This window comes from Rhinopithecus bieti, unplaced genomic scaffold (genome assembly GCF_001698545.2).
Source record: "Rhinopithecus bieti isolate Rb0 unplaced genomic scaffold, ASM169854v2 scaffold_17701, whole genome shotgun sequence".
Taxonomy (NCBI): domain Eukaryota; kingdom Metazoa; phylum Chordata; class Mammalia; order Primates; family Cercopithecidae; genus Rhinopithecus; species Rhinopithecus bieti.
The window spans coordinates 99,149-106,321 of NW_016808868.1; the positions used below are offsets into that span (position 1 = coordinate 99,149).

The window sequence follows — 7,173 nt, forward strand, 5'->3', positions numbered from 1 at the left end:
AGGTGGTAAGAATTTCTTGATCTGGGTGCTAGTACACAAGTGTGCTCAGTTGGTGAAAATTCACTGAGTTGTTCACTACCATACTTTCTGTGTACTTTCTGCATATTAAACTTCAGTAAAAGGTTATTTGGGTTTGTTTTAAGTGTAAAGGAGTACATTTTTCACAATTGTTTAGGGAATATGAGAACAAAAAAGTTTGAAGTTCATTGCTTCAGGGTAAAGTACAAAAATCAGATAACAAAATTTTAAAAGGCAATATACTAATTACCAAAAATATATAAGAGATGTCAAACCAACTAGTGACTCTCAAACTTACAGTAATATTGGTTTGAAACTATTTGAACCCAACTGATAAACTGACTTATATCTAGACTTAGTGACTCGTGTTGATTCATAAAGATTTCAGATAAGCAACTTGATCTTGCAGGTTTTTGTTAAACAAGAGGGTTTTTACATCTTAGAAGTTAACTAACAACTAGATTTATACATCTAGTCAAACTCCCTAATTTTACAAATGAAGAAACCAAGGTCCTTTGAAGTTGGGTGATTTGTTCAAGGTCATAAGACGCTCTGAATACATCTAAACAATTCAAGTTATTTAATTAAGTTAACCTCCTCCCAATTTTCTGTAACTTCTAGGGGATTTCCACCTACCAAGAGAGTTTGTTTACTGGCAGTGTCCCTCAATACACACTATAGTCAACTGAAACATTTTTATCCAAACAACTCAAAATTAATTTCTTTGCCATCCATGACTAATAGCCAAATGCTATTTCTGTGGCATAAAAGATAAGACTTTCTAAAAGTAAAGTTCATGATGTGCAGCCTAACAGATAACTTGCTGTTTACACTAAATGATGACTTTGACATCAAACTGAAGGCATGTGCGAAAAGTTAGAGTAACAATGGCACCTATTACATACGGTATCCCTGAAAAAAACAAAAAGACTCTATTGTTACCACAAATTGAAACCAAGGATTTTCTAAAAGCACATATAAACAAATGTTCTAAATTACTGAAATTTAATTATACTAACTTAATATTAATTTATTAAGTCAATCACAACTATGATGAGTACTAAAAAATTAAATTCTCCAATTCATTTCAATTAGCTTCTATATCCAAGAAGTATGCTTAACACTTTTAATAGGAAGAATGACTCGTCATTTTGAAATCAAATCCATCAAAAGTGAATAGTGCATAAACAAACTCATTTAGTCCCATGAAAACACAGTTTTAAATTATAAAAATGCTTTAGCCTAAACTCCATCACCATAGTGTTCTTTCCACTATAATAGGACTCTCTCCTTTTATTTCAACCTATAAAGTTCAGTGCCAAGATAAATCCCTGGACTTGCCATCCCTAGAGGAAACACCTAGCCGTCGAGTATGTGCAGAAAACTTCAAACTAAAACAGAAAATGGTTTTATAGCCACAGAAATCTATTCACTGAAGAACTGGCGGTCTCCATGATATAAATACAAATAATTAAAAATGACTTAACTAAGCGCAACATGGTATTCTGGAACAGAAAAGGACATTAGTGAGATTCTGGTAAAATCGAGTAAAATCTACGGTTTCGCTAACAATAATGTACCAACGTTAATGTCTTAGTTGAGACAAATGTACCAGGGTTATATATACTTGGGTATATGGGAATTCTGTATAATCTTTGCAACTTCATTGTAAGTCTTAAATTATTGCAAAATAAAAAGCTTATTTAAAAAGAAATGACTTAGCAAAAACTACTAAAAGTTGAGAAATTTGTAACTCAATTCTGACTCAATTAAATGCCCACAGTCAATATCTTTCTTAAAATAATGGTCTCCATCAACACAAGGCCTAAATGGGGAAACGGAGTGGGTTCTCAGAAGGGACTCTTTAAATGCTATTTCTCCAACATTAAAAAATAAAATAAATCCCCCAAAACTCCTTAAAAAATACTTCAGGCAGGAATGAAAAGTCTGAAACCATTCCAAAGTGGAAAGGAAAGAGAATAATCCTGTTTAGTGCAAAAGATGTGGGCAGTGGACAGCCAAGCAGACGAAGGTATTCTAGAGATCCTAGACCAGTAGAGCTTAATAATTAAAAAATACATAACATTTCTTATGCACTCACTTATGGGTCAGGTGCTATTTTAAGCGCTACACACATATTAACACATTTAATCCTCTGAAGAACCCCATAAGGGAGGCACTACTTTTATCTACATTTTACAGATGAGAAGTTCTGTAAGTAATGGAACAGAGATTTGAAGATAAGCACTCTGAGTGGACAGTCCATGTGCTTAACCACTATACTATACAGCCTTTTGAGGAGCCAAGCCAGAAAAAAGCTACTGCCTTCTAGAGACCAGTCTCCACTACTTACCCTCGGCCTCTACCAGAGGAAAGAGTTCTCTTCCCAAGGCTTGACGGTCCTTGCTAGAACTGGAAGATAGCCCTACTGCCATATATGCAAGATTGTGGTCATAATCTTTCAGTACTTGATGTATTCAGTGCATGTTCCTGCTGAGACACTATTATACATAAAAGTTAGTTTTATAATACTATCAGTATTCAAATTCAGATATGTTGGGCTGGCTTGGGAATCTGAACACTATTATGTGACATTTTCTGTGGGAAAATGGTGCTGCTTAAAAAAACTCTTACCAATGGATCATTTAGAAATTGAGGCTCCCCTGCACAGACTCTAGCCTGTAGATACCAAGATAACTGAATTTTAATAAAGACATTGCAATTACTCAAATAATCTAGTTTTGCTCAAACATCAAAAGGCATAGTTCTTTATACCTAACAAAAGGAATGGTGTTACTGAAAAAAAATAAGCTTAATATTCTATGAATTTCCTGCACTATGGCCAATTGTGGATGTATCCAGCAGTTAACATACTGCTCTCTCCCTGAACCTCTCAAATAAACTCTGCATTAAAAAACTGCTACCAGGTAAACAAATGTATCTTTCATGCCCACATCGAAGAAGGCGTATCATCTTAGAAAGCAGCTAAAGTAATAACAGTAATAGTAGTAATGATGATGACAATGTAATAATAAGAACTAACTCTTTTGAATATTCACCATTGCTAGGCATGTTTTAAATATGATACATCCTCTGGCTCATTTAATCCTTATAAGAGGTAGATACCACATTATCCTCACTTCAAAATGGGGAACAGGTCAAAGATTAAGTAATTTGCCCACGAACACAGAGCTAGTTAGTGTCAGATCTGAATATTTGAGCATTTTACCGCTAGAGATCATATTTTAACCTCTGCACTCTGTGTGTAATTAAATAACTTGGTAAACTCTTAAAATGAACAGAGCATGCTTACTGAAAGTCATTTTTCAAACGNAATGAACTTCAAGTATGAGCAAGAAGCACTGTGCACTGACATGAATGCTGCTTCTACCATGTGTAATATTTTTTCTACTTTCTGATACAACAACACATTTTTTTTTTTTTTTCCCCTTTGAGACGGAGTTTCACTCTGTCGCCCAGGCTGGAGTGCAGTGGTGCGATCTCCACTCACTGCAACCTCCGCCTCCCGGGTTCAAGCGATTCTCCTGCCTCAGCCTCCCGAGTGGCTGGGATTACAGGCACCCTCCATGATGCCTGGCTAATTTTTGTATTTTTGTAGAGATGGGGTTTCACCATTTTGGCCAGGCTGGTCTTAAACTCCTGACCTCAGGTGATCTGCCCACCTTGGCCTCCCAAAGCGCTGGGATTACAGGCGTGAGCCACTGCGCCCGGCCTTTTGTTTGTTTTTTGCCATCCCACATTTATGTTAACCCCTTCCTACATGCCTATAAAGTTTTCTCCCTTTCGTAAATGCCTATAAAAGTCACCGTGTGTGGATTATCACTTTCAACATTTAGTATATTAACTTTTAGTCTCCTCTAGGATTTTCACTATAAATCTTGAGAACAAGAACCAAACATGCTCTTTTGGCTCCAGTGCCTTGTACACACTAAATATTCAATATAAATGAGAAAATATAGGCCTTGAAAATAACTGGAAATCTAATATGCTCTGGTTAAGGTGTTTTAAGGTCTTGGTTGCATCAATTCCTAAATGACGTTATTTTAAAAGAAAGACAGAACAACCTATTGGTGACATATGCCAGAGGCAGATCATCTGCACATTTTATTACTTAGATTACTTAGAACAGTGTTTTTTAAATGGTGGGTTTTGACCTATTAATGAATTGTATAACAAATGTACTAGGTGATGACTATCAGGGGAAAAGAAAAGAACAGAAAATATCGAAGTGTTTCACACACAGTAATGGCAAATACTAATTCAAAAAACTTGTTTCAGGTATGTGCATATGTACTAGATCACGATTAAAATGTATTTCTTACTGCGGGTTTGAGAAACAGTAACTTCAAATATGGTGATATATTTTAGGTTATATAAGGAAAAATATTACTACTTTCCTTGTTACCTTTTTCTGAATAGATGGAAGCTTTCTGATTAAGAAGCAAAGTGGAGGTACTGGAGAAACCCTCTAGATATGAAAGTTGAAATGACTTAACTCTTCACATTATGAATTTCTGTGTGATTTCTCTCAAGTGCAGCCTAGATGTGTTCATGTAGCATCCTCACATACATATAGGAGGCTCCTGCCTTATAATATATTTAAAAGATTTTTTAAAAAATGAATAATCAGTCCCATTAACCCTGAAATCCAAGATCACAACTATGGGAATTTCCTAGTGGAAGAGTTTGAAAGATTAACAGAAATGCCATTTATAATCATTAACTAAACAATTTATAATGCATTGCCCATTCATTTAATACAATCTAAGCTTGGCAATACTGAAGACCCATGTCCTCGTAGTGAGAGAAACACACTGGCAGTTATAACAGAGTGGGGTGAGTTCCATAATTAGTAGTCAGAAAAAGAAACAATGAAGGTAGAACAAAGAGAAGGAGAGCTGAGGAAAGCTTCAGGGAAGAGATGACATTTAAGCTTGATTACAAAAAATAGGTTTTTTTGTTTAAAATAAAAACTATAGAATTATAAAGCTGGAAGAAACTCCACATCATCTAACCCAGTAGTTCCCAACCAGGGGTGACTTTGCTCTGCAAGGGACATTTGGCAACATCTGAAGATATTTTTGGTTGTCATACTGAGGAAAGGTGCTATTGACATCTGACAGGCAGAGTCCAGAGATGCTGCTAAACATCCTACACTGCACAGGACAGCCCCTGACAACAGAAAATTATCCAGCCCAAGATGCCAATAGTGCCAAATCCGAGAAACCCTGAACTCAACCCAAATACAAACAGTTCACACAAGAAGATAACTAAAGGCTGGAGGGATTTTAAAACTTGTTAAAAGCCAAGATTATTAAACAGGTGTCACAACATCTTGCCTAAGTATTTAATTCACAGCACGTACCCATGTGTGTTATTATACTAGGAAACAGATGTTTAAAAAAGTGGGAACATTTTCATAAGGTAGAAAGATAAACTGTCTAGAAATCACAACTGATATTGTTATGTAGTCTTTCCTGATACAGATCTACCAATGGTTCAAAGCAAGAATTATGGTTACAATACCACTAACAAAAGTATACCCTTATTTGTTCATAATACTGTATTTACCATCTGCTTAATTCAGTTATTCAACATGGATTTGAGAATAAGAAAGATTACAAAAACTAGGAAGTTGGAAGATTTGTATATCCCACACACATCTAGTTATTTCTTGGGGCAGATCTTTCAATCTCCACCAGCTCTAATGCTGGGGATCTGGCACCTGAGTAGGATTAGCCCCTTTTATTCAAAATAAACTGCTAAATTACCCTTCTATTTTCTGGTGAGGTTTCTAATAGCAAATGAATTGTCCAAAGAATTTGTAACTCCCACTAGCAGTAGTAGTAGTATTAGCACTAGTAGTAGCAATAGCAGCTGCTGCTCTTAGGGTCTTGACTTAGGGCCTAAATCTAAGCACATGAAATCACTTGGACATCTTTTGTCATCCCTNGTGCTGAGGCCCTTTTAGGGCCATAGGTCTTTAGAATTTAAAGGACTCCGTGGTGAGTCTGATTTAGTCTCTGGTAAAGTAAAGGAACTTTTAAAATTCCCACACCCCAAGTAAGCACCACACTTGCACTGCAAGCCCACAACAATGACCAGAGTATACAATCTTTTCTTCTGTTTTGTTGGTTGTTTGTTTTTCCCTGTTACCTTACCTCTTCTCAATAGGATTATAACTGTTCACTCAGGATTGGAAGGCCTTCCCCATGACCAAACCCACAAAAATCACTAATCTAACACTCAGGAATAGCTTTAACTTCTTCAAGTTATCAAGTTATCATAAGCCTTAGTAAAATAATAGAGCTATACATTTAACAACTCAATAAATGACTACATATTTCAGGTTAATCAAATAGCTCTTGTGAATGAGAAAACAGTTTGTCCATATATAAATATTTCAGCTAATAATAGCAGAAGTGACCAAATTGAACAATCACAATTTTGCAACCTTTAATTACATAACTAAATTCAAGCACTGGTAATCAATGGATGGTAAAAGCATTAGGTAAAAGGTTGGGCTTCACAAAGGGATCAACCTGTCACCACTTGAACCCTCTGATGAACCTTCACAACACTTAAGGTGAAATGACCAGACAATATATGCCTCCAGATGTAATGGAATATGAAATGACCATAAGCACTCTTGCCCAGCCCTCCAAGAAAATATATTCTGAACCTAATTAAGTACATAGATCTAATTTCCAGTCCATATGAAATAAGAGGATAAAGAAACAAGTTAAACAATACCTCACCAGAATGGGATAGTCTGAGGATGAAAAAAAGCAGACAGGATTGTTATAAATTATAAGAGAATTAAGAGACTTAAGGGGCATAACCAAATACAATGAGTAGATCCTGTTGCAAAGAAACCAACTATAAAAAAAGAATTTTTTTTAGACAATTAGGGAAATTTAAGGATGGGCTAAGTACAGGTGGCCATTGAACGGCACAGGTTTGAAGTATGTGGGTCTACTTATATGTGGATTTTTTTCAATAAAAAAAGTTACATCAAGTGTGCCTGCCTCTCCTTCCACCTCCTCCCCTTTTTCTGCCTCTGCCATGCCTGAGACAGCAAGACCAACCCCTCCTTTTCTTCCACCTCCTCAGCCTCTTCAACATGAAAATGAC

General features: G+C 36.0%; 1 protein-coding gene across 1 annotated transcript in view; it reads right to left on the bottom strand.

The window, feature by feature from the left end:
* The window catches only part of TAB3 (TGF-beta activated kinase 1 (MAP3K7) binding protein 3), a 65,116-nt gene extending 62,632 nt beyond the window's left edge, over window positions 1–2,484 (bottom strand). Inside the window, exon 1 of the mRNA XM_017887670.1 lies at window positions 2,372–2,484. The gene's annotated coding sequence lies outside the window, so the exon portion shown is untranslated. The remainder of the gene's footprint in view (window positions 1–2,371) is intronic.
* Window positions 2,485–7,173: the final 4,689 nt, after the last annotated feature.